Source organism: Rhinopithecus bieti, unplaced genomic scaffold (assembly GCF_001698545.2).
Source record: "Rhinopithecus bieti isolate Rb0 unplaced genomic scaffold, ASM169854v2 scaffold_8927, whole genome shotgun sequence".
In the NCBI taxonomy this organism is placed as follows: domain Eukaryota; kingdom Metazoa; phylum Chordata; class Mammalia; order Primates; family Cercopithecidae; genus Rhinopithecus; species Rhinopithecus bieti.
In genome coordinates, this window is record NW_016806124.1 from 133,342 (window position 1) to 146,535 (window position 13,194).

Consider the following 13,194-nt stretch of genomic DNA (forward strand, 5'->3'; position numbering starts at 1 on the left):
AGTAAAGAAAAGAGGGCATTGTTTCAGGAGAAAGGGAACAACTATAGGAAGGAGGTCCTAAGGCTATGAGAATAGATGTGATTCAGGCCATTTCAGAAGGGGCTGGCTTCCAGGAGACTATCCCAAGAACAGAAGAAGAAAAAAAGTCCTGGCCCAGATGCCAGCAGACATACAGGTGGTACCTTGAGGCTATTATCAACTGAGGAGTTGCTTCCAGTTTCTCAGCACACTATGAGGCTGTTATTAGCCAGCAGTTGCCCTATACTTAAAATGAGAGGGCTGAGACATTATTTTTTAACAAAATTTACTTTTTAGAGAAGTTTAAGGTACACTGAAAAATTAATAGACAAGCACAGAGTTCCTATACACCCCTCACCCCCACATCTGTGCAGCTTCTTCCACTATCAACATCCCCCACCAGAGCGGTACATTTGTTATAATCCGGAAACTTACACTGATACACCATTATCACCCAAAGTCCATAGTTTACATTAGGGTTCACTCTTGGTGCTGTACATTCAATAGATTTGTATTCAATAGACATGTATCCAACATTGTAGTATTCTACAGATTAGTTTTCACTGCCCTAAAAATTATCTGTGGTTCATCTATTCATCCCTCCCTCCTCCCAACCCCTGGCAACCACTGATCTTTTCATTATCCACATAGTTTTACCTTTTTCAGAACATCATGTAGTTGGAATCATCTAGTATGTAACCCTTTCAGATTGGTTTCTTTCACTTAGTTATATACATTTAAGATTCCTTCATGTCTTTTCACAGCTCAATAGCTCATTTTTTAAGTGCCAAATATTATTCCATTGTCTGAATGTTTCACAATTTATTTATCCATTCACTTGCTGAAGGACATCTTGGTTCCTTCAAAGTTTTGGCCATTATGAATAAGGCTGCCATAAACATCTGTGTGAAGGTTTTAGTGTGGACATAAGTTTTCAACTCATTTGGGCAAATACCTAGGATCACAATTGCTGAATCCTATGTTAAGAGTATATTTAATTTTGTGAGTAATCACCAAACCATCTTCCAAAGTAGCTGTATCATTCTGCATTCTCAGCAGCAGTGAATGAGGGTTTCTGTTGCTCAACATCCTCGCCATATTTGGTGGTGTCAGTGTTCTGGATTTTTATTCTCATGAATGGTGATGTCTCATTATTTTTTTATAATACCATAATAACATATGATGTGCAGTATCTTTTCATATCCTTGTTTGTCATCTGTATATCTTTGGCAAATTGTCTGTTTCAGTCTTTGGCTTATTTTTAAAATGAGTTGTTTGTTTCCCTACTGTTGAGTTTAAGGGTTCTTTGCATATTTTGGATAACAATCCTTTCCCACATGTGTCCTTTGCACATATTCTCTCTCAATCTGCAGCTTGTCTTCATTTTCTTAACTGTGTCTTTTACCAAGCAGGAATTTTTTATTTTAATATAATCCAGCTTATTATTTTTACGGATTTTGCCTCTGGTGTTATATTGCCATACCCAAGTCATTGATTTTCTTCTGTTATTTTCTGGAGGTTTATAGTTCTGCATTTTATATTTAGGTCTATGCTGTATTGGGTTAATTTTTGTGTAGGATGTAAGGTTTGATCTAGATTCTTTTTTTTTACACAGAAATGTCCAGTTGTTCCAGTACCGCTTATTGAAAAGACAACATTTCTCCATTGCATCACCTTTGCTCCTGTATCAAAGAGTAATTGACTATATTAATGTGGGTCTATACCTTAGCTCTCTGTTCTATTCCTTTGAACTATTTGTTTATTCTTTCATCAATACCTCACCATCTTGATTACTGTAGCTTTCAGTAAGCCTTGTAGTTGGTTAGTGTAAGTATTCTGACTTTCTTCTCTTCCAATATTGAGTTGGCTATTCTGGGTCTTTTGTCTCTCCATACAAACATAGAATCAAGACCATCGGCAAAGGCTGAGTACTGTCCTCTCACTCTCCTCCTCGGACAGCATGAGCTTCACCACTCGCTCCACATTCTCCACCAACTACTAGTCCCTGGGCTATGTCCAGGCACCAAGCTACAGTGCCCTGGTGGTCAGCAGCAAGGCCAGCGTCTATGCAAGTGCTGGGAGCTCTGGTTCCCTGATCTCCATGTCCCGCTCCATCAGCTTCTGGGGCGGCATGGTGTCCAGAGCCCTGGCTGCAGGGATGGCCGGGAGTCTGGCAGGAAGAAAGGCATCCAGAACGAGAAGGAGACCAGGCAAAGTCTGAATGACCACCTGATGTTCTACCTGGACAGAGTGAGGAGCCTGGAGACAAAGAACCAAAGGCTGGAGAGCAAAATCCATGAGCAATTGGAGAAGAAGGGACCCCAGGTCAGAGACTGGGGGCATTACTTCAAGACCATCAAGGACCTGAGGGCTCAGATCTTCGCAAATGCTGTGGACAATGCCCGCATCATTCTGCAGATCGACAATGCCCATCTTGCTGCTGATGACTTTAGAGTCAAGTATGAGACAGAGCTGACCATGCTCCAACCTGTAGAGAGCGACCTCCATGGGCTCTGCAAGGTCACTGATGACACCAATGTGACTCGGCTGCAGCTGGAGACATACATCAAGGCTCTCAAGGAGGATCTGCTCTTCATGAAGAAGAACCACAAAGAGGAAATAAAAGGCCTACAAGCCCAGATTGCAAGCTCTGGGTTGACCATGGAGGTAGATTCCCCCAAATCTCAGGACCTCGCCGAGATCATGGCAGACATCCAGAACTAATATGACGAGCTGGCTCAGAAGAACCAAGAGGAGCTGGACAAGTCCTGGTCTCAGCAGATTAAGGAGAGCACCACAGTGGTTACCACACAGTCCGCAGAGGTTGGAGCTCCTGAGATGATGCTCACAGAGCTGAGACATATGGACCAGTCCTTGGAGATCGACCCGTATTCCATGAGAAATCTGAAGACCAGCTTGTAGAACAGCCTGAGGGAGGTGGAGGCCTGCTACACCCTGCAGATGGAGCAGCTCAACGGGATCCTGCTGCATCTGAAGTCAGAGCTGGCACAGACCCGGGCAGAGGGACAACACCAGGCCCAGGAGTACAAGGCCCTGCTGAACATCAAGGTCAAGCTGGAGGCTGAGATCTCCACCTATTGCCGCCTGCTGGAAGACGGCAATGACTTCAATACTGGTGATGCCCTGGACAGCAGCAATTCCATGTAAACCATCCAAAAGAACACTACTCACCAGACTGGATGGCAAAGTGGTGCCTGAGACCAACAACACCAAAGTTCTGAGACATTAAGCCAGCAGAAGCAGGAGATCCTTTGGGGAGCAGGAGGCCAATAAAAAGTTCAGAGGCCAAAAAAAAAAAACTAACTTAGAATCAATTAGTTTATGTGACAAGAATAACTTGTTGGGATTTATATTGGGATTGCATTGAATCTACCAGTCAAGTGGTAAAGAACGGACATTTTGACAATATCGAGTTGTCCTGTCTATAAACATTGAATGCCTTTTTATTTATCTAGTCTTTTGTTTCCTTTTAATCAAAGTTTTGTCATTTTCCTCATATAAACCTTCTACATATTTTGTTAGATCTGTATCTAAATATTTCAAATTTGGGCTGCCAATATAAACGGCAATGTGTTTTCATTTTTAATTCCACTTATTCATTGGTTGCTGGCATATAGGAAAGTGATTGACTTGTGTATACTAACCTTGTATCCTGCATGCTTGCTATAAAATTATTATGAAGTTTCAGTTATTCTGTTGATTCTTTCAGATTTTCTATACAGGCAATCACATCATCTGCAATCAAAGACAGGTTTATTTCTTCCATCCTAATCTATATACCTTTTATTTCCAAACTGCCATTTTTTAAGGTTTATTACACCACCAACATGTTATAAATATATCCTAATAAAGGATTACTTGTTATTTACAAATAAAACTTAAAAAGTGTGTAAAATATTGAAATTTTACATAAGTCAAAAATAATAGGTGAGGACAAATATTGTATGATTCCATATATATGAGATACTGAGGTAGTCAACTTCATAGAGACAGAAAGTAGAACGGTGGATTCCAGGAACTGGAGGAAGGGAGAATGGGGAGTTGTTTAATGGGCACAGAGTACTCTATACTCTGTCTTGGAAGACGAAAAAGTTCCAGACATGGATCGTGGTGATGGTTACACAACATTGTGAATGTATCTAATGTCACTGAACTATATACTTAAAAATAGTTAAATGACAAATTTTATATTATTTCTATTTTGCAATAATTTAAAAAAAAAAGTGATTGGCAATTCATTTTGTTGCTGGCAGGATTTAAAGCCCTTGCTCCACCCTACAGATGAAACAAGATTGCAGGATTGTGTTGCTGTTATTTTGTGTTTGTTTGTTTGTTCCCTGTAGAATTCACCTGTTCTCAACATGTTCAGCATTCACTCAAAAATCTCAATGGTTTCTAATAAAGATTCAGCTACTAAAAGATACAAAGTTTAATGATACAAAACAGCAGCAACACAAACTGATGGTTAACCCAGATCCCATCCATGCAGAGTCACTCCAAACCGTCTGTTCTCTTTTCCTTTCTTTCTTCCTGTTGAGTAGCTGCTGTTGTGAAGTTGCCGCCCATATGTGATGTTTTCATACTTTCAGAGGAACCCATAATGTGTGTATAAATAGTCATGCATAGTATTAACAGAAAGTGCATAGGCTTTTTTGTGTGTTTCCCTTTTTCTCTGTTTCTTTTCCTATTTTCAAACCCGTAACCCAGTTCCCAGAGGACTGGCCATTTGTTGTCTAGATACCCTACTCTATCATAGTTTTCCCTGTGTGATGCCGTCTTCCTCCTCCACGGTGAGGCTTGACCTCATCATCACTCCCCTCTCATCCATCATCTCTCTCGTTAATTCCTCTCTGCCTTTGCCTGCTTAGGGAATCCACAAGCACAAGTCTCCCACTGGCACTCTGAGGTACAACATTTGACAAACCATATTTCCATGTGAAATCCAACACTCTAGAACTGTGAATTTCTGCCCTTGTGCCATGCATTACACACATGTACTCAGTATCATTAGTTGCATTCTATCAAGTGTCGGAGAGCTTGAAACTCCCCAACGCTTGATAGGCAATTTGGATAAGCAACTTGATGTCTCAGATGTGGTTTCCCAGCTCCCCTAGGTAAGGATTAAGTACAAGTCGTTTCTTTGAGAAGTGATCCTAAGAAAACTCAGTGGAGTGGGGAGTAGGGGAGAGACAGGAAATGGTAGAAAGTTAAGATGGGATGTATCATTGAACTGGTTACCACTGGGAGCAATCAGGACTCAACTTACAGGGAAATTCTGGAAACAGGTGCAGACTACACCCCAGAGAGATTCTCTTCACAGCAGCTAGGACACTAGGACATTTATCTACCAGCTCCCAGCTGCCATTGGTTGAGGGCTGCTTCCTGGACACTGTGTTTCCAGCACCTCTGGCCTGCCCTGAACTCAGATCTACCGTCATCCTGCAGCCAGAACAGTAATGCCCCCAGGCAGAGGTGTTCTCCCTAGGCAGCTATTGATTAGGCTGTGGAACTGAGAATGGAGGGGGTTTAGCCCGGCCACTGATAGTGTCTGCTGCACTTACGCTTTCAGAGCTCCCACATCTTCATTGCAGAGTGCATGTGAGTGTTTAGGGGGTTTTCACTTCACTGGGTTTGTTGCATGAATTAAATTGAATAATGTATGTAAACATGTAAACACAGTATCTCCGTCAGAATTCCCAGAAGCAGACAACAAAAATCCACTCTCGCTAATGTAAACAGATGGGGGTTCGGTAAAGGGTAAGGCAGATCTTAAAAAAGCCCAGGAAGGGGCGGAGAAACAGAAATAAATGTTATGCAACTGGAGGGACTCCCCAGGCTCCCTCCCTTTGCCCACTTATCTGTTCCTCCACTGAAGGCTGCAACTCCCATCAGAAAGTCCCTCTTCCTAATACTGGTTTCTCTCTCAGAGACTGGGAGTCCCCCTGTTCTTCTGGGCACAGTAGCAGCTCCCCACTCCTGCTGGCCACTGAGGTACTGCACCTCAGTGACTTCCCCACACCCCGCCCATCTCAATACCTCTTCATTAGAGTCTCCTCCATGACTCCCCACACCCTGCCCACAGCTCTCTGTATCTCTTCATTAGACCCTCCTCCATGACTTGCCACATGCTGCCCACAGCTGTCTACACCTCCTCATTACACTCTTCTCCATGACTTCCTGCATCCTGCCCACAGCTCTCTATACCTCCTCATTACACTCCCTTCCTTGACTTCCTACACCCCACCCACAGCTCTCCATACTTCTTCATTACACTCTTCTCCATGACTCCCCACACCCCACCCACAGCTCTCCATACTTCTTCATTACACTCTTCTCCATGACTCCCCACACCCCACCCACAGCTCTCCATACTTCTTCATTAAACCCTCCTCCATGACTTGCTTCCCTGCGGTGTCCGTTTCCAGGCCAGAAATTATGGCTAATACTGTCACGCCAGGCCATACTCTTTAATTCTGATCTACTCTGGCTGTGTTTCTCACAAAGAAAAGGTGAAATGTGTCTCAGGACAAGTTAAATTTTGGCATATGAGAGATGGGGGTGGGAGAAGAACTTGAGCCCGTTTTCTGGTTGGAAGGATGCTGAGAACCAAGGAAGTTCCTGCTTGCTTCAGGGTTAATGTGAGGGGCCTTCTCAGGCATGGGACAGCCCTGAGAGGAGTGGAGGAAGTGCAGCAGGAAGTGCCCATGGACCACACACCCTGACCTTTGACTCTTTCTGTGACTAAGGTTTCTGTGGTTCCTGGCAGCAAGAGACTATAGAGAACTTCAGAGAGCCTCCAGCACCTCCCTGTCACCCTGCTTGTTGCATTACGGAGAATACAGCTGAAAAGGCAGGCCACTTGCATCTTCTTTTCTGTAAAAATTGATGTGATGAGAATCACATGTCCTATAAATCTAGCACAAGCCATGCACTCATTAAAGAGCAAATGCACAGCTACAACTATGTGGCCATGCAGGATAATTCTGGTGCACATCAGCTCTGCTAAGAATCAATGGCATGACTGTGGGGCCACCTGCCATCCCAGTGGCTGCCCTGTGAGGGAACTAATACCCACCTCACCACCACAGGGCAACCCTTGGCCCATGGCCAAGGGGCCAGTGGATGAATAGTCTCCTGCACGTCTCCAGTGGGAAGTTCTCTCCAGTTTTTAATGGGTTCCTGGGGGTCTGAGCCCAGCTCACCACAGTGCGTAAAATCATAAGGCTTCTTTACATGGGCTCCTGGCCTCTTCCCCTCCTCTTTCCATTCCTCCATCTCTCCCAAGCCCTAGTATCATTTTCCAGAGCAGTCCCAGGGTCTGCTTCAAGGGGACTGGAGCTAAGATGGTACCCATTAGAAGTGTAGAATTTAACTGGGAGATTTGGGAGTCTGGAGGTGAGTGCCAGCTCCCTGCTCTGAGCATGTGCACAATGTGGACAGATGGGGCCTGGAGACAGCCACCAACTTCCTCATCTGCTGAGCACTGAGCACAAACCCAGAGCAAACTAAGAGATCACCACCCACGAAGCCTCCCTCACCTTGGCATTGCATCCTTTTGTTTCTCCCCAGGGTGTGGCTTGCAGGAAGTAAGTCTGTGGGAGCATCGTCTCACACTCAGCCTGGAGATGCCCCACGGCCTTGTTCACTCTCACAGCAACTTCATGGCAGGAGAATCAGGAACTTGCTGTGACAGCCAGGGCTTGAGGCTGTGCTGCGGGTACAGGAGCAGTTTCTACCGTAAATGTGAACAACCTGGCTTCTGCATCTCAGACTTCAATTGAGTCGAGAGAAAAGATCAAGCCACGCCTTGACCTTTCCAACCACAGACCAGCTGACTCCTCGCAGAACCGGGAGGTTAGAAGCAGTATTCCGGTACAAGTGCTGATGCTGCCCTGGGAATGAATTTCTCTCCAGGAACAAAAGATGGACAAGGGGACAGGAAACAAGGGCCTGCTTACCGTGAAGGTGATTCACTAAATGGACTGACATGGCTAGGATTTACGCCAGTGGCTACAGTCTTGGCCTTGCATTGATTCAGATCTAAAATGTTCCCGGTTTTCACATTTGCCCAACTAGATGGCCTCTGCAAAGACTCCCTGAGCTGGTTTTAAGCTGGTTGCCCAGTACACCTGAGGCCTTCTTAGATAATCAGCATGCCTCTCCCTAGAAGTGGTGCCACTGAGCCTATTAGAAGCCTTGTTCCTGGAGCCACATACTCTCAGGCCCCTGCTGCCAGAGTGCACAATTATGTTTGGGCTTGGACTCACTTCATGCTGACAGTGTCTCAATGCACCAGGCTCTGTGCACAGGTGAACTCAAAATTGTGACAGACTTATCCTAAGGTAACTCTCAATTGCTTGGGGCCAGAAGTGAGTAGGTAAATGCTCCTGCCTCCCATCAGATTCTGGCGACTTTCTGCATTCCTCTTGGGATATCCCAGAGAAATCAAGCCTCAGTGGCTCACAGGGGTGACCTTGAAAAGACATTCCCCCTCCACCCCTACTTCCTGGAATCACGCTCTATATAAACCCCTGCACACAGCTCCACGCTCCCATCAGCTTCGGGAGAGCTTCAATCTAAGGCACTGAGTTAATGCTACTGCATGACCTAATCAGTGGTTCTTAGTGAAAACTCCTCTCCAGCGGGTGTTTTAGAAATTTTGAGATGTGTTTTTGGTTGTAACACTGGCTTCAGTGAGTGCATCACATGGAATGTCACATGCACTTCAATGCACAAGGTGCTCCCATGTCAACAAACATGCCCGCCTGCTCCACACACTTTTGAGGTGCCCCACTGCATGTTTCTGTAGGTAAAAAATTAATTCGTAATTATTTCACCTAAGAATCTAAATCTGACTCCCTAAGAAAAACAAAGTGTTTGTCATGGTTTTGACTGGCGTTGAATTTTCTAGGATATCCAGTTTTGTGTGGTGAGAGGAGAAGGCATTGTTTCCTTTCAGAGAAAGAACAACAGGTTTTCAGTGTTTTGGAAAAAGCACACACCATATTGTGCATGTGTTCATTGTGGTAGTATCAGTATAGAAGGTTGTCTAATAACTATCAGGAAACCCAGACTCAGGATTCAGTCAGCACCCAATGACATCTGCCTTCTGTGTTTGTGTATAACATACAAACACGCGCGCACACACACACACACACACATATATACAGGTATAACATAGATAAAATTTTAATATAGTTTTATTTTGATGTTGCATTATCAGGTTCTATATGTATATGGTTTTGTAAGCAACTTCAAATATTTTTGCAGAAGGGAGGTTGATAAAACCGAATGAATGAATGAATGAATGAGAAGTTACACAACAACCAATAAATCACACAAAATCTTCAAAATCTGTACAATTTTCTTATTCAGTTAGTGACATCGGCTTTCTTAAAATAATCTGTCCCTTTAATTCTTTTTTGTTTTCCCAAAATGGAAATATTTAATTAAAATTTATTTTTAGTTACACAAATAATACAACAAGCATGAGGCCAGGCACAGTGGCTCATGCCTATAATCTCAGCACTTTGGGAGGCTGAGGCGGGTGGATTACCTGAGGTCAAGAGTTTGTGACCAGCCTGGCCAATATGGTGAAACCCCGTCTCTACCAAAAATACAAAAATTAGTCGGGCGTGGTGGCACACACCTGTAATCCCAGCTACTCAGGCGTCTGAGGCAGGAGAATTGCTTGAACCCAAGAGACGGAGGTTGTAGTGAGCCGAGATTGTGCCAATGCACTCCAGTCTGGGGGATAAAAGCGAAATTCCATCTCAAAATAATGATCATGATCATAATAATATTACAAGCATGCATTCTCCTTGTAAATATTTAAACATTTGCCACAGCTAAATTCGCCACTGAAAACAAACCTAATCCCAACCCTCCTCCTCTAACCCAAGCAAGCCTTCCCTTCCAGACCTTTTCTACGCGCTTACCTACACCTATACCTGTACCTGCATCTATTTCTACATAAAAATTGTTTCCAAACAACATATAAAGCATTAAAAATAAATATTTTTGCAAGATGCTTATATACATTGCTATGTTGGAATGTTTGCCTTCTCCAAAACTCACATTGAAATTAAATTGCTGTCGTCATAGTATTAGAGACGTGACCTTTAAGAGATGATTAGGCCACCTTTTGCCATTTGCCAAGTGAAGACAATGACTTCCTCCCCACCCCAGAACTCAGCGTTCAAGGTGCCATCTTGGAATCCAAATGGCCAAACCAACCAGGACCTTTATCTCGGGCTGCCCAGCCTCTAGAACTGTGAGCCAATAAATTTCTGGATACAAGTTACCTAGTCGGTGGTATTCTGCTATAGCAGCACAAACAGACTGAGACATACATGTGGAATGCACAAACACACACATGCACAGAATATATTCTTACTGAAGAGTATATTGTGCTGTGTGTCTCAGTCTTCCTCTGTCACTATATCTTTTTTTTTGAGACGGAGTCTCGCTCTGTTGCCCAGGCTGGAGTGCAGTGGCGCCATCTCTGCTCACCGCAAGCTCCGCCTCCCGGGTTCACGCCATTCTCCTGCCTCAACCTCCCGAGTAGCTGGGACTACAGGCGCCTGCTACACACCCGGCTAATTGTTTGTATTTTTAGTAGAGACGAGGTTTCATCACGTTAGCCAGGATGGTCTCGATCTCCTGACCTCGTGATCCACCCGCCTCTGCCTCCCAAAGTGCTGGGATTACAGGCGTGAGCCACCGCGCCCGGCCTCTGTCACTATATCTAAATCCTCTCCACTCATTTTAACTGCTTCTTAGTAGGGTAGAGTATAACTAGCCCACAATTGATTCAGCTCTTCCATTGCTGAGCATTGAGTGTTCCTAGCTTCACTGTAGCTGCTGCAGGGAACACCCGAGAGCACACCCCAATCCTAATATGATGCTTGGTTTGATGATCTCCCTCACATGAACACAGGCTCCTTGATTTTGGGGACCTGCATGTTGTGAGTCCATGGTTCTAAGCCCAGCACCTGGGCTATGGGAGTATTCAATAAGGATTGTGGGATAAAACAACTATGAGCAATGAAATAAAGGAATGGTCATTAAACTAATTCAGGTAAGCAATAAAAAGGTTTGAATGCTATTTTCTTATTTACATAGTCCGTGGAAAAGGAAAAGGAGTAAGATAAAAGAAACAAGAAAGGATAGTAAACTTATGAGTATAGTTCTAACAAAACATCATAGAGGAAAAATTACCAAATAGCCCTGCCAGCTGGATTGCCAAATGAATTAAGTGATGTCACAGATGTTTTAAAAATCAAATTTAAAATGGCCCAGTGCAATGACTCATGCCTGTAATCCCAGCACGTTGGGAGGCTGAGGCAGGCAGACCACCTGAGATCAGGAATTCAAGACCAGCCTGACCAACATGGTGAAACCCATCTCTCCTAAAAATACAAAAATTAGCTGGGGGTGGTGGTGGGCACCTGTAATCCCAGCTACTCGGGAGGCTGAGACAGGAGAATCGCTTGAACCCAGGAGGAGGTTGCAGTGAGCAGAGATTGCACCATTGCACTGCAGCCTGGGCAACAAAGAGTGAAACTCCGTCTCAAAAAAAAAATCAAATTGTAAAAAAGATAGTGGCTCATCTATTTTATCCAGTATTGTTTACCCACTTACCTTTGTTGACATGAAGCCCCAGGCAGGTAACACTACCTCCTGGTGCTTTCAACAGGCCAGTACTGGCTCCAGATCTACCGGGACTAACCCTCACCTCCTGATGTCTCTGGAAGAGGTCGCCAGGCTGACTGGACAGAGGTGTGAGCTCTGAGAACTGGACTTGACCTCTGCCATAGGGAAGCCAGGCAGGTGAGAGGGGCTTCCCCAAAACAAAATCCTCCATAAAGAAGGCATCGGCATCATTCTTTAGCTGCTGCCCAACCTACATACTGAGCACTCAATGGAGTCTCCTATTCATTGAGCACCATTTTTTTCTCAGACAGAGTTTCTCTCTGTTGCCCAGGCTAGAGTGCAGTGGCATGACCTTGGCTTACTACAACCTCTGCCTCCCAGGTTCTAGTGATTCTCCTGCCTTAGCCTCCCAAGTAGCTGGGATTATAGGCATGCACCACCACGCCCAGCTAATTTTTGTATTTTTAGTAGAGACGGGGTTTCACTATGTTGGCCAGTATGGTCTCAATCTCCTGACCTCATGATCCACCCACCTCAGCCTCCCAAAGTGCTGGGATTACAGGCTTAAGCCACTGCCCCCCACCTAAGCACCTTCTAATGCATTATGCCCATTATAGCTGGGCAGCTGGGATTCAGCCTGCAATGATTCAGCTCATAAGCACAGCACAAATGGAAGCTGATCTGCAGACGTTAAACATCTTGCCTTCACTACTCTAAGTGAAGTAACTCTGGAATGGAAAACCAAATACAGCATGTTCTCACCACAAGTGGGAGCCAAGCTTTGAGTACACAGAAGCATACAGAGTGGTGTAACGGACTTTGAATACTCAGAAGAGAACCAGTGGGAGGGGGTGAGGGATAAGAAAACTATATATTGGGTACAATGTACACTATTCGGGTGATGGGTGCACAAAAACCTCAGACTTCCTCACTCTACAATTCATCCATGTAAGCAAAAACCGCTTGTACTCCCAAAGTTATTGAAATAAAGAAAGATTTAAACAATCAAACAAAAAATTTTGCTTAGGGTCACATGGCCCAGTAAAGAGTCTATCTGATCCCAAAGCCTGTGCTCTGCTGGCACCTGTGTTCTGTTTCAGCAGATCTCAGCAAGGCAGCCCTGGACCCAGCACACCAGTTCTGACCCCAAAGGAAAGGCTGCTTCCCCATGGTCCAAGGATTGGTGGATGAGACACATCATTGTGGACTCTCTTTGTGTTCACATGACTTTTCTTTCATGTCCTGAACACTTTCTCCTTTCTTATCCCATTTCTCTTCTTTCCATGCCCTTCAAACCGCTCTGAAGCACCCACCCCAGTATGGGGGACTGGAAAAGGATGGCTGAGCAGGTGCCCTGTAGACTCCATGGCCAAACCCCTGGCAGCCCTGCTCTGCTGGTGGGCCACCACTTGGTGAGGTCAGTACTCAGCTGCTGGGGGGACTGAGTTGCAACTGCCCTGGGAGGACTGTGGCTGCAATGGCACGGTGGCTGGACTGTCC

The 13,194-nt window shown here is 44.7% G+C and overlaps 1 pseudogene; it reads left to right on the forward strand.

The window, feature by feature from the left end:
* Positions 1–1,978: 1,978 nt before the first annotated feature.
* LOC108531403 (keratin, type I cytoskeletal 18 pseudogene) lies at positions 1,979–3,268 on the forward strand (annotated as a pseudogene).
* Positions 3,269–13,194: the final 9,926 nt, after the last annotated feature.